A 22,412-nucleotide genomic window follows, 5' to 3' on the forward strand; every position below is an offset into this window, starting at 1 on the left:
ATTTCAAATGGCAACCGCAAGGCATTAAACCCACGGCATGGAGCCCCCTTCTGAGCATGGGGCCCTGTATAATTGTGCTGCTCATATGACTCTGAAGATGTCCATGTCCCCTCTCCCCCTCCACCTGCTGTGATTCTTATGTTCAGTCAAGGTTGAGAACTACTGAGCCAGATACTGCAAGGGTTGGTGGTCAAGATGGTCTTGCTCAAACCAGCTCCCAGGCTACCAGAGCCCCTCAGAAAACCATGAATGGAGAGACTGACCCAACAGTAGCTGAGAGGAGGAGACCAGACTGTGTATCACTGCCTGAGGCTGTCATTACAGAGATCACAGTAAGGAAGCAGGGAGGTCAAACACTCAGTTTTAAAGAGAGGCTCTCATTCCTCTCTCTCTCTCAGAGCCCACAGCCTTACCTCAGTACCTGCTGGTTGCATGTTGGCCTGCCTTGTCCAATGTGAGGGGTTTTAAGGTACAGGTTATATACATCTAAGCAAAGTGCAGGTACCAGCTAAGTCATGGAGGCCACCTTTCTCAGCAACTTATTTTCTTACCTATTTTACCCACCAGCAGGTTAGGCTCTTAGCAAGGAACCCTGAGGCTGCTCCAGGCAGCCATCTTAGCCTGGGTCCACAGCTTATCAGCTGAATTCCAGAGTCAGAATATACAAATTCTCTCACCTCTAGCCCCTAGCATGACATAAGCTCCTCAAAGGGTTTCTTTCCTTTTCATTCAACCTTGATTCTTTTTTTAAATTAAAAATATTATTTTTTTATTTTTATTTATATTGGAGTATAGTTGATTAACAACATTGTGTAAGTTTCAGGTGTACAGCAAAGTGATTCAGTTATACATATATATGTATCTATTGCTATATTTAAAATAGATAACCAACAAGGACCTACTATATAGCACAGGGAACTCTGCTCAACCTTGATTCTTTTTAGAACATTTTAGCCTCTGTCACCTTCTGTAGCTAGCATAGCAAACACTCACTTAATATTTGTAGCCTAATTTGCTTGCTTCTGGCCTGCTCACAGTCCAGTTCTTAGAGTCTTTCCCTTAACTTCCGTCGCCTTTCTTGGTTCCTCACTCAGGCAAAACTCCTTCCACCTCCTAGCGTTCTCTTTCTAACCTCTCTCTGGTACCCTAATGGTGCTTTATAATACCAAAGTATCTGTATTTACATTACAGGGCAAAGAGAAATAAAATGAGAAAATATACACACTGGGGGACTAATCACAGGCCCTTTCTGCCACCTTGGTCCTGAAAGTCAGTCCCCTGGGGAAGATGGACAAGCGCAGTGTCAAGAACCAGAGCTCTGGAATTTGAATCCTAAATCTGCCTCTTACCAGGTTGCCGTGTGACCCTGGACAAGTTACTTAACATCTTTGTCCTCTGGATTCACTCTCTGTCCTGCTTTCCTCCCCAGGAAACTGGTATGGATTATATCAACAGGTTTGACTGGTCCCTGGCTTCTGGTTGGATTTGGTCAGAAAGGAACTCTGGCCATTGATCAAAGATTGGGAGAAGAGTGTAGTTTCCTCCTAGCTTCCTGCCTCTGAAGTCACCCTGTGGGGAGTTAGCTATGTCCCTTGACCAAATACCACTGCTCATCCGAAGGCTACCTGCTCTAGAGGTCTCTCCTTCCAGACACTCTTTCTAGCCTCTCCTCTCCTTCATGCCTTTGGGCCTGGGTGATAGTGGTGGAGTAACAGCCCCACTATACTAGCCATAGGGTATTTCGCTAGCCCTTATGGCTTCCCTACACCCTGCCTATGTCTTGTAAATAGTCGCTTTAGTAAACCCTTCTCAAACTATCCTGACTGAAGTGTGCCATATTTCCTGTTAGGACCCTGACTAATGCAGAGCCTTATTTCCATTGCCTTTAAAATGGAGATAGCAACACCTATATCACAGGATTGCTGTCAGAATTTAAATGAGACAAGTTAAATAAAAGTATCCAGCAATGTCTGGCACAAAATAGATGCTGAATTAGCTCCCTCCTCGTTTTTTCTTTCTTCTTCAAAAGCTATTTTTTATTTTTGGGTTTGAGTCCTAACAGTGTGACTTATGAGCTAAATAATTTTCAACAAGTGCTTTCACCAATCTGAACCTTAGTTTCCACATTTGTAAAATGGAGTTCATTTAACAAATTCATCCTACTAAAATTAACAAAGCTTCTACTATGTACCAGGAACTGTTCTGAGCAGTGATTTAAGACTATCCGTCTTGCCTATGTCACAGAATTATTGTAAAGATCAAAACAGCAATGAGTCCTTAAATACCACAAACTTCCAAAACTCACCCAAGATGAAATAAACAGTCCTATTATCATTAAAGAAATTGAATCTGTAGTTGAAACCTTCTGAAAAAGAAATCTTCAGGCTCAGATGATTTCACTAGCAAATTCTATACAAAATTGAAAGCAGAAATAACACCAGTTCTATACAATCTTCCAAAAAATAGAAAAGGAGGAAATGTTTCCCAACTGATTTAATGAGGCAAGCCTAATACTGATACCAAAATCAGACAAAAACAGTTCCAAAAAAGCAAGCTACAGACCAATATCCCTCATGAATATAGACATAGACATCCTCAACAAATATTATCATATCAAACCTAGCAATATATAAAGAAATAATACACCACAATCAAGTGGGGTTTATCACAAAATTACAAGGTTGGTTCAATAACAGAAAAATCAGTCAATGTAATCCACCATATTAGCAGTCTAAAGAAGAAAAACTACATGATTAGAGGCACACCTTGGAGATATTGTGGGTTTGGTTCCAGACCACTGCAATAAAGCAAATATCACAGTAAAGCAAGTCACATGACTTGTTTGGTTTCCCAGTGCATATAAAAGTGGTATTTATACTATACTGTAGTCTATTAAGTGTGCAATAGCATTATGTTTAAAAAAATGTACATACCTTAATTTAAAAATACTTTATTGCTAAAAAATACTAACCATCATCTGAACCTTCAGCGAGTTCTAATCTTTTTATAATAATAACATCAATCACTGATCACAGATCATCATAAAAAATATAATAATAAAGAAAAAGATTGAAATATCACAAAAATTGCCAAAATGTGACACAGAGACACAAGCGTCCCAAGTGCTGTTGGAAAAATGGCACTGATAGACATGCTCAATGCAGGATTGCCACAAATCTTCAGTTTGTAAAAAAAAATGCAATATCTGCAAAGCACAGTAAAGCAAAGAGCAATAAAATGAGATATGCCTGTATATCAATCAATGCAGCAAAAGCATTTGGAAAAAAGTCAATGTATATTAGTAATATAAATTCTCAGCAAATAGGAATAGAAGAAAAGTTCCTCAACCTAATAAAGTGTCTCCAAAAAATCTACAGATAACATCATACTTCATGGTAAAAAGACTGAATGTTTTCTCCTTATGACCTGGAACAATGCAAAACATTGTCTCTTGCCACCAATTCAACATCACACTGGAAGTCTTAGCCAATGCAACAAAGCAAGAAAAATAAACAAGAAGCATAAATATTGGAAATAAATAAAATTCTATTTGCAGGGAACATAACCGTCTAGACAGAAAATCCCAAGGAATTGACCAAAAAATTTTCTAGAAATAATAAGTGAGCTTACTAAGGTGGTAGGATATAAGGTCAACATGCAAAAATAAATTATATTTCTATATACTCCCAATGTTACCATTGGAAACTAAAATTTAAAAATACACACACACACACCATTTACTGTAGCTCGAACAAAATGAAATATACTTATGTGTAAATCTAACAGAATATGCAAAGACTCTGTATGCTAAAAACCATAAAACACTGATAGAAGAAATTTTTAAAAGATCTAAATATACAGATAGATATACTGTGTTAATGGATTTAAAGAAACAACATAGTAAAAATGTTAATTCATGCCAAACTGATCTATAAATTTAATGCAATTCCAGTCAATATTCCAACATAACATTTTTTTAGATAAGTAAAATTTATTTGAAAAGCAAAGGAACTAAAAGAGCTAAAATAATTTTGAAAAAGAAGAATAAATTGAAAGAATAACACTATCTGACTTCTAGACTTACTGTAAATCCACACTAATCAAGACAGTGTGGTACTGGCAAAGGGAAGGAGCCATAGATCAATGGAACAGACAGAGAGTCCAGAAATAGACTCACATAAATATGGCCAATTGATTTTTGACAAAGTTGCAAAAGCAATTCAATGGGAAAAAAGTATTTTCAACAAATGGTGCTGAAACAATTTTACACCCATATGCAAAAATATAACCTTGACCTAAACTTCACACTTTACACAAAAATTAACTCAAGGTGGATAATTGATCCAAATGTAGAAAATAAAGCTATAAAACTTTTAGAAAAAAAGAACATAGAAGAAACTCTTCATGACCTTGGGTTAGGTAAAGAGTTCTTAGATATGATGCCAAAAGCATGATAAACTGGACTTCAAAATTTTAAAGTTTTGCTCTGTGAAAGACACTGTTAAGAGAATGAAAAGACGAGCCACAGGCTGGGAGGAAATATTTTCCAACCACATATCTGACAAAGGACTTGTATTTAATATATAAAGATCTTTCAAAAGTCAACTCTTTATCCTCCTAACCATAAGATCATTCTAATTCAACCTGCCCTCACTGAGCATGTGCTCTAGGCCAGACCTAGTGCTGGATACTTTCACATCCAGTGTCTCACTGATTCCTTATACCAATCACAATTTAGGTAGTGATCATTATCGCCATTTTAGGATGAAAAAACTGAGGCATCAGTGATAAACAGAGAAAAAATAATAAGATTGATGGGAAACTGGATAGTAAGGCACTTCAATCTTAATCTCAGATTATACCATTTTGATTTCCCATACTGAGGACATGTTATGATTCATAGAGCTAGTAAGGGTTTTTAGAAAGAAGAAGCGTTTTCACTGAAGTAAGTAGCACTCTAGGTAGGAGAAACCCGGTCATCTAAACTGAACCCAAATTAGGGGCATTTGCCCAAGTTGTTGGCTTTCATGCCTGCAAGATACAGCAGGAGAGACATCAGGTGATTAAAGGAAAGACTTCCTGGCTGACCAGGGGCTTCCATGTTCCAATATATGGATGGGTGAGCTCATAGAATCTTTGTCTTCAGGAGAAGAGATGTTCTCAAGAGTTTCTTTCAGGTTAAGAGATGAAGGAGAACGGGGAAAGTAAAACAGAGAAGTCAAAGAAAGAAAATGTACCCAAAATGCCATTTCTCCTGCCTTAGCAAGGTCAGTTCAACAGGTTATCATGCCTTCCCTCTTGCCTCCTTTCTAATTTCATTCTTTAAATCACAGATAAAGTATTTAGCTTCATTACTTTCATTAGACACAATCATTAGTGTGAATCATAGATCAAAAAGCCCAAGTGCCTTTTGGGAAATTCAACTTAACCAGATTTTTTCTTCCTCAGTCTCATAATATGAACAGTGATGTGGTGATGGATAATTTGTCTATCCAAGATCATCGACCCCATTGCACCTTTTAAAAACCTATCAAAACTGGTGTTGACGAATGTAAATACTGTCTTCAATTTTAAATAGACCTTATGGCATAAATAATCTAACACTAGACATGATTCTAGTAAGCAGAGGCCAAGCCAAATGGGCTACACAAGTATAAAGGCGGCCCCCGTATTAGGGAGAGTTTGAATCACATCGCATTTGTGTGAAGGTTTTCCATTTGACAGAAATAGATTTAACATAGTCCATTCAAAACAGTCTCATTGCAATTCACTGGGGGCTTTAAGAAAGGTGGAAAACTTTAAACAGGCACACTTTATTCTAAAAACCCTTTGTCGGATACCTGTACACATACGAAGACAACAGTCAATAGCAAGAATAAAAGTTTTATCTCATTTCCACAGTACTTTTCTCTTAATATGCCTCCAATCAGCAATGCTCTACCTCTGGAATTCCAAGCTCAACTTGCATCTAAGCACTGTCAAATGAAAAGGAGATAATAAAATTACTAGTGTGTTACAAGGTGATTAAATTTACATAATGCCTCTGGATTTGATTAAATGCCAGATCCCCGCTCCAAAAAAAATTACCTGTAGAGGCGTTAAATCTTACAGCACACACTTCACTGCCTTTACGCTTTATCCACAGAAGCTCCGGTTTATCTTAGCTGAGATTACTGCCATCCCTCCACAGGAACACGACATGTAGGTAATGCCTGGAAGCTTATTCAGGAGAGTGGCAGGGACTCATGTAGCTGATTTGCAGAATAAATATCAGAAAAATGTGAGAGAGACAGTCATTGTACTCATCCAGAGAAAAGACCGTAGTGCAGACTCAGAGGTAGATTTTTCTACTCTACTAAAAATGGAAGGGCTTCTTAAAATGCTATCCAAATACTTTCTCCCTAAACCCAAGGCTTTCCTCCCATTAACAAACTCTGAGGAGCTCACCATGGGCTTGCTCTTCCAGGGGCACACTGGCGAGGAGTGAGGCCACAGTGTGCCAGATTTGAAATCATTCCTGTCAAATTGGTAAGACGATTTAAGCATGTTCTCTCACCCTCAATATTAGCGCACGCCAGGATCGCATAGTGGGGTATTTTCTCATCACTCAGTTGCTGCACAGCCCTGGATGGCAGTCTTTGAAATGAAAACATTCACACAAACAAGTAAAAACAACAAAAACCTATGCATTATAGTTTTAACAGGCACCAAAGCATAAGGCACTGTGATACAAATTTCGGAATACCTGTCACACCTATTGAAAAAGATTACACAGAAAAAGTGCCCTTGAACATCATTTGCCTCTAGACCAAGCCATTGGAAAGAGGCTGGTACTGGCTCGGAAAAGAAATGTGCCTTACCACTTTTCAAAGGAACACTAAGAAAAGGGACTATAGCGTCAGCATGTTGTTCATTTACTGGGTCCAAACTGCTTTCGTCGGAGAAAATTGGTTACTTCTCTACCAAGACTGATGTAAACTAGTCATTCCACATATTCCTAGCTTCAGTTAACAGAGTCTTAGCTGGGGAAGTATAGAAGTCTAAGCTCTACCAGAGCTCTTGGTGTTGTCCAATGTTCTACACATCCATCCCTTTCAAGGGATCCTACTGTTTGCTAACACATGTGCATCAATCCCTTGCTAGTCATTCACTGAGATTTAGAGGTAGCTATGGTCTACCTACAGCCTACCTACAGTGCGCCTGCACTGCATTCAGTGAAGGTAAGACTCGGGTTTCAGGTCAATGCATTATCATTAAATCATAAATAGTAACCACAATTGTGGCAGGCAGGTTGCCCCAGCAACCTGAAACAGTACTTTAGCATATGTCTGACGGACAGTACTTACAAAATAACCTTTTAAAAAGTGCCATTATTGGGCTATTTTCCAAGCATACAACAATTTGAATATAAAAAGACCAAATTCCCAATTGCCTAGGCATCTGTTATGGCCCTTAAAAATACGTGTGAGCACAATAAATAAATAGTTTTCAAGGACACAGGATGTGCTTTAGTATTTCCAAAAACTCGTATTTTGTTAGTTTTTACAATAATCATTTGGAAGGCTAAAACTAAAATTTGTTTTCCTGCAAAATGTTTTTCTTTATCACACCGGTTTATTATGGAAGAGTTGCTGTGAGTCATGAGGCTGCCTTGTTCCTTTTTCTTTAAAAAAAAAAATCCCCAGGGAACTCAGGGAATTAAACTCATAAATTTAATTTCAATATCTGGTAAGCGGTGGGGACAATTATTAAGGCAGTCATTTATGAGTACCTAGGGGAAACCCAAGTGATAAACAGTAGTCAATATGGATTCTTCAAACACAAATCATACCAAACAAAGCTAACTCCTGTTCATGATAGGATGACAAGCTGAATGGTGAAAGAGGATGGAACAAAGTTAACATATCTTAGAGAGAGAAGCATCTGATGTAATTTCATCTGACATTCTTATAGGAATACCAGAGAAAGGCAATAAATAGAGCTAGTAAAAGAGAAACCTAACGTAACAGCTAGAACTGGTTTAGTATAAACTCAAAGTGAGTGGAACCAATGACAGGGTAGGATAAATTTCAAACGCAATACCACCCAGATCATGAACAACTACTCTCAGGTTATATCAACGTGGATTGTAATCTTAGTCAATATAATCAAAGTACATATAGCTACATACACTGTTGGGGAGAGAAATAAATTAAATGCATTATTGATACATTGGAGCTGTTTAAATCAATCGCATGTGTTGTGTATTATAAAGTCAAGTATTTCCCATATAGAGAATCTTCATCAAATGAATACGAATGTAACTGGAAGGCATCCGTCTGTACAAAGAGGCCACTGAGAAGCACACAGAGACTGTGATGATACGGAAGAGATTCCTCTTTGTTTAGGGAAGGGTGGTAATCCAAGGCTTCTTTTGTCTGCAGAGCAAGTCCATAAACGGTCAGACTTACCTCTCCAGTTGTATTTCCAGACCGATCGCCATTCCCCTAGGTTTTCACACCTGAAGGCTGTGTGGTTCCTCAGCCTAAACTATCATCTTTTTTAAAGTGCCATTAAAATGTCTTCCTGTAATAGTCTCATCAACCCTTTAAAACCAAGCTCAAAATCTTCTTTCAAACATAATATTTCCAGATTCCCTAATTAAATTTAATTTTTCACTCCTCCAATACTCCCACAGCACCTTGTTTAAACTTCTGTATATACCTTTATTATTATCTTCCTTGTATGAGAATGAACAGTGTACATGTTGACTTCCCTGTTAGACTGTGAACTCCTGGAGGGTGAGAGCCATGTCTTAGTCATTCTTTATCTTTTTCACAGCAGGTATTCGACAAGTATTTGTTGAATTGAATTGGATTGGGACTGGAATAAACACATCATCTAGACATTTATTATTGCGAAAGTCCCACAATTCCAGGGCAACTGCTATTGGTTTGACGTTTCCCTTTCCAGATTTTCAGGTTTATTTTCCCATGCTTGGAATAAAATAAAACTGAAAACCTGAAAATAAGTAAGTAAATAAGACTGAAAACCTGAAAATAAGTAAGTAAATACTCTTCCAACTATTCAATTTCTATCAGACAGTTAAGAAATGAAAGGCATTTACCTGACATCTAGAATGGTCTTTCTTTTGGACTCCAAGGGACTTAGAAATTCCCAATTCAGTGACTGGGCCATGACGTCCAGATTCTGAATCCCCAAAACAAGAAGGCAAGGCAGTTGGAGAATCAGGACTGGAGACAAAAAAAAAAAGAGAGAGAGAGAGAGACCAGAATAGAAATCATCTCCTAGTTACCATGTACTTTATCTTGGACACCTCATTCAGATCAATCTGAATTCCAAGAGGCAACACCCAGGGAAGGCAGCATTGGTAGGGAAAGTGGAGAACTCTGATCTGGAAAATAAAATTAAAGACCACTTCCCTCTTGTAGATTGGTGGTTTTGGTCAAAGTAGAGGTTGTAAGCCTGTGTCTTTAACTGAGGTGGAACATGAAGAGATTAAACAAAAATGCCCAATAGCTGCTGATTCTGCCTGAGGTCTTCTAACAGTATTACACAGGAAGGTCTGTGGGGCTTCGTAATGTGGGAATCCCTTTCCAGCTTGAATTGTAAGCAGGAAGTGCTTCCTCCCACCCAAGATCCCCTCCATGGTTTAGCTCCCAAGAATATGCTATTCCAGCATGTGAGAATTCAGCGCCACCCTCTTGAGCCTAGCATGCAGCACATACTCAGGAAGTGGATGTTGTGGCCTGTCCTTAGAGAAGCACAGGCTCACAGATAAACTAGGGTTGCTCTGTAATGACTGGCTAGCCAAGAAGTACTTGCTGACTTAGGGAGACAGTACATGTGCTGGTTAAAAGCACAGCTTCTAGGGTCAGATGAACCTGGGTTCAAATACCGGCTCTTCCACCTACTAGCTGTGTGACCTTGGACAATGTCCTTAACTTTTCTGTGCCTCATCTATCATTTGGGAATAATTATTGCACATCCCTCATGAGTTTGCTGGGAGGATTAAAGGAAATGCCACGTACAAGTCTGATGTACAATAAGTGTTCAAATGAGGGTGTGCTAGAATTAGCAGTTCCTTGAGGGAGGACTCAAATTGTACATGGCCAAATGAAAACTAGTCAGGACAGAACATGTCCAAATAAGCAAGAACTTTATAGTCAATGAGGCTGGACCAGAAAATATAGGCTGAAGCTGAAGGAGAAACTCTTACGAAAAGGAGGAAAGAAACTGTCATCAAGGTTGAGACAAGCCCTGGAGACTGGATTGGCAGCTCCCTTGAAAGTGGTCCAAGGCCAGAGTGGATAAATGGTGTGCAGGTAGGGAAACCGATCAAGCTAATTTTGATTTCCCTGAAGCATCTGCAAGCCGTTGGAATCCTTCAAGTGCTGGAATGCATAGCTGGGTAACACCCTCAATATACAGAAAAGGTAAAAGAAACCTGAGGACAGTGAATGAAAATTGAGTTTATACATTCAAAAAATTGGCCATCTTTAGTGCCCTCTATAGAAAACTCATCAAAACCTCAGGCTTTCCTAAAGTCACGTTTAACCATGCAGCCTTAAAGGGAATCAGCAGGACTGCATGTACTGACGTGGAAAGCGTGCCAAGATATATATACGTAGAAGTGAATTTACAAAACTGTTTCTAGCTCTAGCCAGTGTTTCCTGAAAAAGCATATATGTGTATGTATGAACCTATATGTATATAGTTGCATCAATGTATACATACATACACTTTTGTATGCATAGAAAAGTTCTGGAAGGATACACAAGAAATTGTTACTGACGATTATGCCTAAGGAGTGAGACTAGGGACGTGAAGGGGCTCTTCACTTCATATCCTTTTGTACTGTTTGCATTTTTACTATGAATATGTATTACATTTATAATTTAAGAAGGAACAAGACAGAAGAGAATAACTAAAACCTCAGACTATTGTACGGCGCTTTGCATGAAGTAGAACCCAGTAAATGCTTGAATGAATGGATGAAAGTCACTCAATTGTCCCATCAGTTGGTATATGAGAAGGGAGAAAAGGATATAAAAAGAAAAGAAATAAAAGGGGGAGAATATAGAGATCACAGAAGCAGCCTGGAGCAGTTTTCACTACCTCAAAAGAGGAAAACTAGAAGGAAAGCTACCAAAGGAAGGAGCTGATGAATACCTTCCCCGCCCCAGTGGCACCTGTTGGCCAAGATTCCAATGTACTTGGCAAATACTGTCCGCAGACCTATGAGAGGGTGTAAACAGAAGGCTCTTTAAGGAGCTGATCAAAGCTGGGCTGTGCTCCAAACAGGGAAGGAGCGGATCAGAAGTTAATGTCCTCCTCCTGCCCACAAAAGATGCTTTGCCATGAGGATGCATCTCAGTAAGGAGCCCAGGGACTCCGTGGAAAGTGCAGTAAAACATCCCATATTGGTAATGATATATGCCATTTGCAGAACACTACGTTCCCAAATATGAGAGTTTATTTTAAAATGTCCTCCCACAAAGAACAGTACAAATTAAAGGTAGAAAACCCTATTAGGTCATCCACTTTCTCCTAAAGGCCTAATGCAGACTATGTTCTGCCATATAAATCTTAACACTTTCAGTGATGTATGAGGAGGATTTACACTAACAAATCCTAAATGGAAAACACGGGCACAAAGCGGCAATACTGACTGCAAAGGAAAGAGAGTTACCTTTACTGATTCATCCCGAACTCTGAACTGCCAGGATGTTTTTTAATTTATATTTTTTCAAAGAGTTACAACTTCATTGTAGGTTTAATGGATGGAGCTATCAGAGTCAAGTTAAAACAAATGAACACATGTGGCATTTTCATTGATCAATTCCATTTAGTACGCTCATGGCAGACAACTAAATTCCTCAGCAAATATGGGGAGAAACAGGGAGATCTGGTGAACAGCAATCCAAGTGCGCCTTTATTTCAACAAGGGCAAATACTCTTTGGTCAAGGAGGTAAGGTGGCTGGACAGTGCTGTGGCTTTCTTGCCATTAGAGAATTCCCTAGGAAAGCTAATTAGCTCTCCAATGAAACTCACTTACACTGATCATCTTCAACTCTGTGATTTAGCAGTGAGGGCCCTTATAAATATGTTTTTAAATTTTCTTTTACTTTACTTTTCAGATTCTTCTCTTTTCCTTCCTTGTGATCCAGCTGGGAAAAATAGGAATGTTTCCTAACTTTGGGACAATTACTCAACAAATGACCTATAGTAAAACCACAAGGGGAATTCAGACTTCTATTTCCTTCTCCTTTCTTTTCTTCCTTACTTATTGTCTGGCCATCTGAACGATCAGCCTGGCTGCACCACCAACTTGCTGTGTGGCCTGGAGAAGCGGCTTCTCCTCTCCAGGGCCCATCTGTACAATAAGGAGCTAGACCAAACGAGCAGTCACTTTCGATGGCGTTGACTCTATTAAGCCTGAGTGAGAGGACTCTCAGAAGTCCTTCTTGACCCCATTATCAGCCGGAAAGAGCTGGAAGCCCTCTCTAGTCAGATCCCCAACCCCCGGTGGAGGACACCCAGCCTTCAATGTTCTCCCAGGGGAGTAAAACTTCTCTGGTGTAAAAGTGAGAGCCTTCCGCTGAGGCTCTGGGTTGACCTCTCAGAGATCTGCGTCGATAGAGGTTGTACCAACCAGCTTCTGTGGCACAATAGATACTCACTTGGTAGACAGAGCAGAAACTCAATTAATACTTTGCGACTGACTGACAACTTCAGTAAAAGAACTCACAATGACCACACACTTAAGGCTCTCAATGATCCTGCAACTGTCTCTGCCCTAAGCTACACTGCCATCTTTATGTGTCTGTCTCAGTCAGGGTTCTCCAGAGAAACAGACCAATAGGATAGATAGATACAGATGTGTATATACACATACCGATAATATACAAATATACACATATAAATACATATATACACATACACATGTATATATAAATACACACACACATGCACACACATATATATATATGGAGAGAGGGAGAGCAGGGCAGTGTTTGAAGGACTTGTTTCACATAGCTGTAGGGGCTAACAAGCCTGAAGTTCGTAGTGCAGGCTGACAGGTAAGAAATTCAGGTAAGAATTCATGCTGCGGTCTTGAGTTCAAAATCTGCGGGGGCAGGCCAGGCAGGCTGGAAACTCAGGAAGGGTTTCTATGTTACAGTCTTGAAGCCAAATTCCTCCTTCTTTGGGAAACCTCGGTCTTTCATCCTAAGGCCTTCAACTGATTGGACGAGGCCCACCCACATCATGGAGGGCAATTTGCTTTACTCAAAGTCAACTGATTTAAATGTTAATCACATATAAAAAAAGATTTTCACAGCAACATCCAGATTAGTGTTTGACCAAACAACTGGGCACCATGGCCTAGCCAAGTTGACACATAAAGTTAATCATCACAGTGTCCAAATGCAGCCTGCCTTTGCTGCTCACCTAGGCCACTTACCACTCTCCTTTGAATTGGGTTTACCTTGGGCTAGCTGATACTGGCCTTGTACCCTTTCCCTGGTCCCTAAATCCTGCCAGACCTTATAAGAATAATCCCTCACCTTCATTCCACTCTTCTTTTAACTGCTATTAACTGCTTCCAAAATAGCTTCAGTCTGAGCTGCTAGAGCAGCAACAGCAAGTGGCAAACAAAAAGAAGGCAGTAGCCCCTGCGCTCTAGCTCAGGAAATTCCTCTCCACTCAGGAAATTCCTCTCCTTCAAACGTCCCTGTGCGCTGGCTCTGCTGGCTCCCTAAAGCACTTGGCTTTGTATTCTATCTCCCCAGTCTTCTCTGGCTCCGTGTCACACCACTTGCCTTATTTCTGACCTGCTATTCCCTCACTGATCCCAATCTTTGCTGTCCACCAACACCGGGCAAGAGGTTCCATGTCTATGGCTCTCACCCAACTGGCAAGGAAGACCGAATTGTCTGTAGGATGCATTACAGTTCTTAAAACACTTTCACGTTCACTGCCCACTAACTGGCATTCTTGACACCACCCTGAGAGCTTATAAATGAGCAAAGATATTATCTCCACAAAGCCTCATTTGGCAGATGAGGAAACTGAGGTTCAGAAAGAATAAGTCCTCAGCACAAGGGCGTATAGCTATAGCCACTACGCGTGCCCCTGCTATGGGGGCTGGGATCCTGGGTTATTTCATTAAGTCAGATGCACCTTTGCAAGGAACTGAATACTACTAGGCTGACTACTAACAACAATAACAATCTCACCTTAGATTCACATGCAACTTTGCTTCTCAAAAGATCTCAAGGACATTTTTCACCTTTCACCTAATTCTCTCTTTCTGGCTCAAAAATTCGCAACAGCATCTCTTCTCCCTACCATAGGCTACAGAGATACAGAAATTCTCCCTCACCGTCCATCTCATACTTTTAACTTGAATTTATCCTACAAAGTCATTGACTGCAAAGTTTTATGAGGCTGTTTTTTAACTGGCACACAGTGGGTGAGTCTGGACACAGTAGTTTCCATCCTGAGGGATGGGCCCAGGTAGGAAAACCTGGCCCAAGAAATGTCCACAAAGACTTTGTAGGCTCTAACTGGAAATTGGCTGGGGTTGGGATAGACCAAGCTGGGGAGATCCAGGACCCAGAGACCAGATAGGCCCAGGAAGGCTCTAAGGGTAGGATCTCCAATGACATACGAGAAGTAGAGGCTAATAGGCAGCATCAGGAAGGCCTGGAAGTGAGTAACAGGGCAATGTCCCCACAGAGCAGATGGAGACACCCTAAGAGGGTCTTGTAATAAGCAGTAGACAGAGGTCCAGGCAAGGCAGGCAGCAGCTTCAGTGAGAGCCAGTAGCAAGCAACAAGGGGCTATGCTGGACCGGAAGGAGGAGGCATTGTGGAGTCTCAGACACAAGCTATAGACAAAGATCTCTGCAGGCTGATGGGCAAATCCAGAGAGGTCTGGCAGTGGCCAGGCTCAGACCTGAAGACCGAAAAGAGCAGCAGAGTTCCAGTTTTCCAAGGACAAGGACACCTAGTATGAAGCCAAGGCAGGGACCTAGGCTCTCTGGTAAAAGAAGAGTGGGTAACAGACAAGCAGTGAGCTCCTGGGTGTGGAGGAGAAGGCAAGGGGTTGGTCACGGGAAGATATCAAGAATCGATTTATTAGGACTGAGGCACAGAGTCTGAGAAGAACTTACAGCTACGCTGCCTCAATGACCCTGGACCCTTTATGTCTCCCTTGAATACAGACAGGATGGGGCTCAGAGCCTTGCTGAGTGCGGCGATGGCCTACCTCTGGAGGCCACATAGGCCCAGCTGTGGGTAAAGGAGGTAAAGGAGAACTGAAGGAGCACGAAGCCAATAACCAATCTCTTTATAGAGCTTGCGGAGTGGAGACAGCACTTCCCTGACCAGAGGAAAACCTGTAAGAAAACCCCCAGTCGTACATGTCACCACCTCCCTGATCCAGGGATCTCGTGATGTGAATCTCTCCTTCTCATTCCACAGGGTGTCAGTAAGAACCCTCCAGAGCCAAAGCAGGGGGAAACTTAACCCTAAATATTCCAGAAGCCTAGAATGGGAGAGCTGGAACAGCTCAGCTTCCAGCATTAGAAATATGCGGGACCTGAGACCCAGAATCCCTTTAGAGACCTGCCCAAGATCGCACAGTGATTTAATAACGGAGGCTGGGACTCAGGGCTCCTAACTCAGCCCGAAGTTATTTCCATTAAATCCCAAAGATGAATATTCCAACACCGGTACAAATCTGAAGATAGCCTTTATGGTAGCCCAATTTCCATCCATGCCTTGGACAATCAAGCTGATTTATCTCACTTGGTTTCAAAACACACATTTATAGATATAGATCAATAGGGAGTAGGGAGACTTCAGCAGCCATTATATATAATAAATTAACTTTCCTTCCATAGCCTGACTTACACTGTCATTTGAAAAATAAAGGAAATACCTATAATATGCACCTCACCACAAAGTGTGCTATATTTAGTATATTTCAGTAGCATGGTTAATCTCAAAATTCCAGTATTTCCCTGTTGCTATAGTTATGGCATCTGGTTAAATCAGAGTTCAGCTGCTTTGGGCAATGCTAACACTGATTCCAGCCAACTTTGTGCTTTGTTTCTAATGTAATACGAGGAAAATGGGAGCAAAACACTCACTTTCCCTCCTACCCCTCCCCAGGAGCAAAGCCCCTTAGCTAGTCTGGGTGAAGCAACATATTGACTCCCCAGCTAGCACCAATACAACTGGAACCAGTGAGTCCCCAGGCACTGACTTGATGATGCAAACAGCTCCAGGTCTATAGTGGGGAGTTACTGTGCTCTGGACGTGCTAACGTGCCAAAGCTATAATCTGCTCACCCAGAGAGTTTTGATGCCTAGTATACAGTTGTCCCCCGGTACCCACCCCCACCCGCAGATACCCAAATCCGGGGATGCGCAAGTCCCTTATATAAAATGGCGAAGTACAGCCTGCCACTTGTATCCATGGGTTCCACATCCTCAGCATACACGGAGGGCGGGCTGTGGCTGGATGTTTGAGTGTCAATTCCGTTTACAAACATATACCATTTAAGGATTCCTGGACAGGACAAAATGTGGACTTTTAAATAGAGTCACTTTGAGAGCTTCTTTTGCTTGCTTTTCAAGACAAGTTGTCTTACGTAGGTTTAATAGGTCTAAACACTGGGCCCATTAATGGGCTCTAACCTCTCTACATAGGCCTCTATTTCCCTTACTCTGAATAGTGACTTGGTCTCCAAATGTTATTCCGAACATTTACGGCCATCATAAACACACAGGACAGAGTATTTTCAAAGTGTGACAATAAAATCAATATCATATAAATTATGGCATGGATTTGAAATGGCAGGCCATCCTTTAGGATTGAAACATAGAGTTAGGCCCATTTTTTAAAACGGCATTTAGCAGGTTTTTTATAATCCTTTCTCTCAGATGGTAATTTTCCCGTGAACGTTTCACGGGTACACATTTTCTGGAAATTATAATCTGTATCTGAGTTTAAATGGACTTTTCAAAAAATCATTCATACACAGATACTGAGATTATTCTACTGATGTCTAAACATATTGGCGATGGATACTTGTGAAGAAGTTCTGATAGCAGACTCTTGAATAACCCTACAGAAGCATGTTTTCAAAATGGTCCCTCCTTTCTCTATCTTGGAGTGGGATGCCCTCTTTTTTTTTCTTTGCTGTACGCGGGCCTCTCACTGCTGTGGCCTCTCCCATTGCGGAGCACAGGCTCCGGACGCGCAGGCTCAGCAGCCATGGCTAACGGGCCCAGCCGCTCCGCGGCATGTGGATTCTTCCCGGACCGGGGCACGAACCCGTGTCCCCTGCCTCGGCAGGCGGACTCTCAACCACTGTGCCACCAGGGAAGCCCTGGGATGCCCTCTTGATGGACCAACATGCACTGGTTTCTGGTAAAATGACTATAGAGCTTTTGCACTGTGCTACATTCACTTCGTCTGGGCTGGCAGACACAACTATGATAAATGACTCTGCCTTTGAGATTGAAGATTATCATCTGGTCACGCTGCTAAGTCCTCACTTAGCTCTGAAAGTCCGTCACAGAGACAGAACCGGGGCAGGACATCTTCACACAAGGCCAGTGGCTCGTCTCAGTTACTGTAATTTCCACCTGGAAGCCCTCAGCTTGAGAGGGACCTAGATTCATGGGAGGTCTGCTACTGTGAACTTTTGGGGGACTACATAAATATGAAATCTGGAGACTGGCACCCTTTTTTTTCAAATAAAAAGTATCCACGGAATGGATACACAGAGTGTGTGCCATGTCTCTGATACCCCAGAATCTTAGCAATAGCTCCCGATTTTCAACACTTGAAAACTCACGTACACTGCTCACATGTCAGGAGGCATTCTACCATTTTGAATTTCTATTTATGCTGATATTGCAACAGTATGATTACAGGGCATCAGTAGTTTCATCACACAATAATATGCATTATTGGCCAATTTTTCCATTCCTATTTCTAAATGTCTTACCAACATTCCCATGTGATTAAAACATTCAGTGTACAAATTCTTGCCCTAATGGGGACTTATCCTCACTGATATTCACATCAATTCAAAACTCAAAGTGACGTGAACTGCTAAGTCTTTGGTGAATGTGGCAGGGGTGCTTTGGAGAGCAATACAAGAATCTCAGAAACTTTCTTATATAATTACATACCCTTTGAAATATATTTCAGAGTGAAATATAATTGGCTGACAGTGATTAGAGGGAAGATAGTAAAAGAGTATCCTTTATTAGCTGGCCCTTGCTTGCCTTCCAAATTAAGGGAACACATGGTATAGGAGAAAAGCACTGAATTAGAAATCAGAAGTCCTAGGTTAGTCTTTGCTCTGCCAATGACCAGCTGTGGGACATTGCGCATGTCTCTTGCCCCTTCAAACCTCACTCTTCCCATCTGTAAAATGATGGACTTGGAACGGCTCATCTCTAAAGGCCTTTCCTACTCCAGAGTCTGTGGTTTCCTAACATTTTCATTCTGCAAGTCATAGTGAGAGTCATCTCCTGTTTTCTGATATCCGTGTTAATGGTATCACTACCAACCCTAACCGATTCAAGGCTTAAGCTGCTGAAATCGTGTTACCAGACTGGCCTTTATTACCTCTTTCTCAAATACTTCCATATTATTCCTTTCCAAGTTGACTTTAATATGAGGTTCCTTTCATTGAGTTTATCTGGACCAGTAAAACATCACAAGGGAAGAAACTGACACACTTTACTCCACAGGAAGCCTTTTGTGCCCTCTCGGATGATAGATGGGTAGAAAACAATGTCATTTGATGACCAGCTGAAGGAACTTTAAATGTTTACTCTAGACAAGAGCAGACACAGAAGTATATGAAAGCTGTTTTTAAGTATGTGAAGAGCTTTCACATTGGCAAAGGATTAGCCTTGGCCCGGGTGGCCCCAGGGAATTTAATCTAGGACCAAGCAGTAGAAGATACTAGTTGATGGATTTTGGTGCGGCCTAAAGAACTTTTAATAGAACAACCTGTAGATGAAGTAAGCTGCCATGAGATATAATGGGCACCCTGTCACTGGACATATTCAAAGAAGACCATCACACGTAGGGATGAAACCGAAAGGACTTAGTTAGCCTAGGATAGCTGATCTTCGCGGCCCCTTCCAACTCTGAAATTCTGTGGGCTCATTTCCACCCTCACTCCCGTCCTCCATCTTCCATCCTCTCATTTCCTCCACTTCCCTCCCCAGCCACCACAGGTAGTCCGTCAGGTCATCTAAATGCACTCCTCCTCTCTATCCCCACTGTCCCTGCCCAGGCTCAAGCTCCCATCCTTTCTCACTTGGGACTAACAAAAGAAACAGCTGGTAACTGGTACCCCAGCTTGCAGTCCCTCTCCCTCCGTCAGATTTCCACACTGCTGCCATGATAATCTAAAATTTTTTAAATTGGCAACATCACTTCCATACTTAAAGCTCTCCAGGGCCCTCCTGTTATCTTACAGGAAAAAAAATCCAAATTTCTTAGCACAGAATGTGTCTTTCAAAGCCTGTCTTTCGCCTACTTTTCCACTTCATGCCTTAGTCAAAATGGACTCTTCACCTTTGTCAGAATACGCCAGGGCACTTTTGCAATTCTGCACTCTTCTGATATTTTTTCCCTCTGCTTTGAATGCCCTTCCCTCTCTTGCCTATCTGAGAAACTCCCACACAACCTTCAAAGTCTAGCCCAGTGTTCTGTAGGGATTTATCACCTCCCCAGACAGAACTAATTGCTCCTTTATCAGTACGATGCTACCATTTTCTAAATACCTCAACATATCTTACTCTCTGAAGATGCATTTGGTGAACTGTGCATGTGGCCACGTCTAGAAACAAAGAATGCAGATGTGCCCTAAATGAATTCCCAATCGACTGGATTTAATCTTCTACGTGGCATTGCTGAGTTTGTAAACTATTTAGCTTCTTCAATAATACTTCTTTATGCTTTGGTTTCAATTCAATTTCTAGACGCTGAGGATGGAAAGGCTTTATTATTATGACTTTTTCTGAGAATTTTAAAATATTAGTTGCCAGAGCATCCTGAGGAGAAAGATGTTGTTGTGAAGAAAAATGCAAATGGCTTTGCTCATGGAATGCAGTGAGTCAGTGGCAGATGAACAGGCGTAATTTAATTTTGCAGGGTTAGACAACACAGAATGGAAATAGAAACTAGAAATGCTTTTTTCTTTCTAAACGATGAATTCTACTTCTTCCTGTTCCAGATAAAGGTCTTACTAGGTCAGGGCAGCAGGTTGAGAGCAGGTGAGAAGTAGAGAATGATGAAGCCACAACAGGGTAGCAGAGAGAGATGATTCCAGAGAAATGAACAGAAAGCCAAAGGATGCAAACTGGTGAGCAGAGTCAGATGATAAGCCCCAAGACCTTGCAAATATCTGCATTTATGCTTATGTGTGTAAGACTCACTCTGGAGGGAACCCCAAGAAGGTGGCTGTACCAGTTGCCTCTGGAGGAGGGAACTAGGGGACATAGGATCACTAGGAGAAGGGGACTTACATTTCACTTAATATGATTATTTTATTTGCATTTTTATCACGTGTTTTCTTTTACAACAAGAAAGCGTATAATAAGGATAGACGTCAGCGACTGTGAATAGTGAAAATGTTGAAGGAACAGCACAAGATACTCACAGGCCAGATAGACCAGCAAGGCTGTCCTACCTAAGCAAACAAGGCAGGCCAGAGAACAAGTCAAGGCCCCTGCCCTTGACCCTGACCCTAAGGGCAGTGCTGCCCAAATTGCAGGTACCTGTATCTATTTCCTTCCTACCTTGCTGCAAATTAATTCCGAGCAAGTTTGATCTAGATGCCTACAGGTCTAGCTGAAAATACCTTGCTGGGCAGAACATGAGGGAGGGAGCAAATGGAGTTTCCTGGCAGTGTGATGGTTAATTTTATGTGTCAAATTGACTGGGCTATCAGATGACCAGATATGTGATTAAACATGATTTCTGAGTGTATCTGTGAGGGTGTTTTTGGAAGGTATTAGCATTTGAATGGGTAGACTGAGTAAAGAAGACGGCCCTCCCCAATGTGGGTGGACATCATCCAAGCCAATGAGGGCCTGAATAGAACAAAAAGGCAGAGGGAGGTTGAATTCAATCTCTGTCTGACTGATTGAGCTGGGGCATCGGTCTTCTCCTGCCTTTGGTTCTCCTGGTTCTCAGGCCTTCAAACTACACCTCCGGCTTTATCCAGGTCTCCAGCTTGAACATGCCAGATTGTGGAACTTCTCCCATTGGTTCTGTTTCTCTGGAAAACCGTACTACAGACTGCTTTGATAATTGGGTTCTTCAGTGTACATTATGTTCTTGCATATGCTCTTGAAAAAGGTCTGATAAAATTTTCTAAAAATCTATTGCGACAATGGTCACTTAAACAATGATGGCTACTTGTGCCCTATATGTTGACTCAATCCCATCTTAGTGACAGATACAACACATGCCATGTGACCAGAGTCCAGAAGCTCTGGTAATGGTGTGGTCAAGGCCAGCCCCAGAAGGAAATCACCATCACCATCTACGAAAACACCCTAAAAGAAAATGACGTACCGAAGGGAAAGGCATCAATGTCTGCTTTGAATACAAAAGTCAATACACCATTATGGAACATGTGAGGGAACTGCCTTTTTCTTAGCAATTACATGGCAGGCACTACAGTTAAAACACTCTACCAAGTTGTGATTATTACCCCCATTTTTACAGCTGAGAAAATTAGGCTCAGAGAGATAAAACTAGCAAGTAGAAGAGTCCCTTCAAAGCCAATTATGTCTGATTCCAAAGACTATGCCTTTTTTGTTCTAAGAAACTAGGATCTAGAAATCACATTCTGTGCAGGAAAAGCCAATACTGGAAGGAGAATCTACCAGAACCGATCAATAGAGCTGTCAGCTAGGTCCACCAGAAGGTGGTAGAGGGCAAGGCATGTCTGCTCAGGACAGGTCTAGGACACGGTCCCCAGTCAAGGGCTGCCTAAAATTATTCCGAAGGACAGGACATGGGCAGCAGGACACTGAAGTTCATCCATCAACAGGGTCATGATGGCTGAAGTCAAGGGTTAACAAGGGAGAAGACCAAACCTTGACGTGAGAGGTACCACCTTGCAGCTCCAGACATCAGACTGACCCAGGGATAAACAGAGGCACGCATAATCTGGCTGGCAAGAAAGGGGTTGGGCTGGGCCCAGATGTTGGCTCTGCCCCCATTGTTCCTTATGGAACTGGATCATGGCCCAGCTTGGTAAAGTCTTAGGGAGGGCTCTAACAGTAAAAAAAAATGACATTCGGGTGACGTAAGTTTACCTACATGTTCAACTAATACACCACCACCATTCATTC

The 22,412-nt window shown here is 41.5% G+C and overlaps 1 long non-coding RNA gene across 50 annotated transcripts in view; it reads right to left on the bottom strand.

Annotated features, from left to right (window-relative positions):
• LOC137216978 (uncharacterized) overlaps positions 1–22,412 on the bottom strand; it is a 155,155-nt gene that overhangs the window by 63,557 nt on the left and 69,186 nt on the right. For 41 of the 50 annotated variants that reach the window (XR_010939957.1, XR_010939932.1, XR_010939934.1 and 38 more), the window contains 4 exons: positions 9,107–9,233; positions 6,448–6,636; positions 6,088–6,251; positions 5,841–5,975 (listed from right to left, as the gene is read on the bottom strand). This is a non-coding gene — a long non-coding RNA (uncharacterized lncRNA). Of the gene's footprint in view, positions 1–5,840; positions 5,976–6,087; positions 6,252–6,447; positions 6,637–8,703; positions 9,001–9,106; positions 9,234–22,412 lie in introns of all 50 variants that reach the window. The other 9 variants (XR_010939963.1, XR_010939949.1, XR_010939962.1 and 6 more) reach the window with 7 other exon arrangements.

This window comes from Pseudorca crassidens, chromosome X (genome assembly GCF_039906515.1).
Source record: "Pseudorca crassidens isolate mPseCra1 chromosome X, mPseCra1.hap1, whole genome shotgun sequence".
Classification (NCBI taxonomy): domain Eukaryota; kingdom Metazoa; phylum Chordata; class Mammalia; order Artiodactyla; family Delphinidae; genus Pseudorca; species Pseudorca crassidens.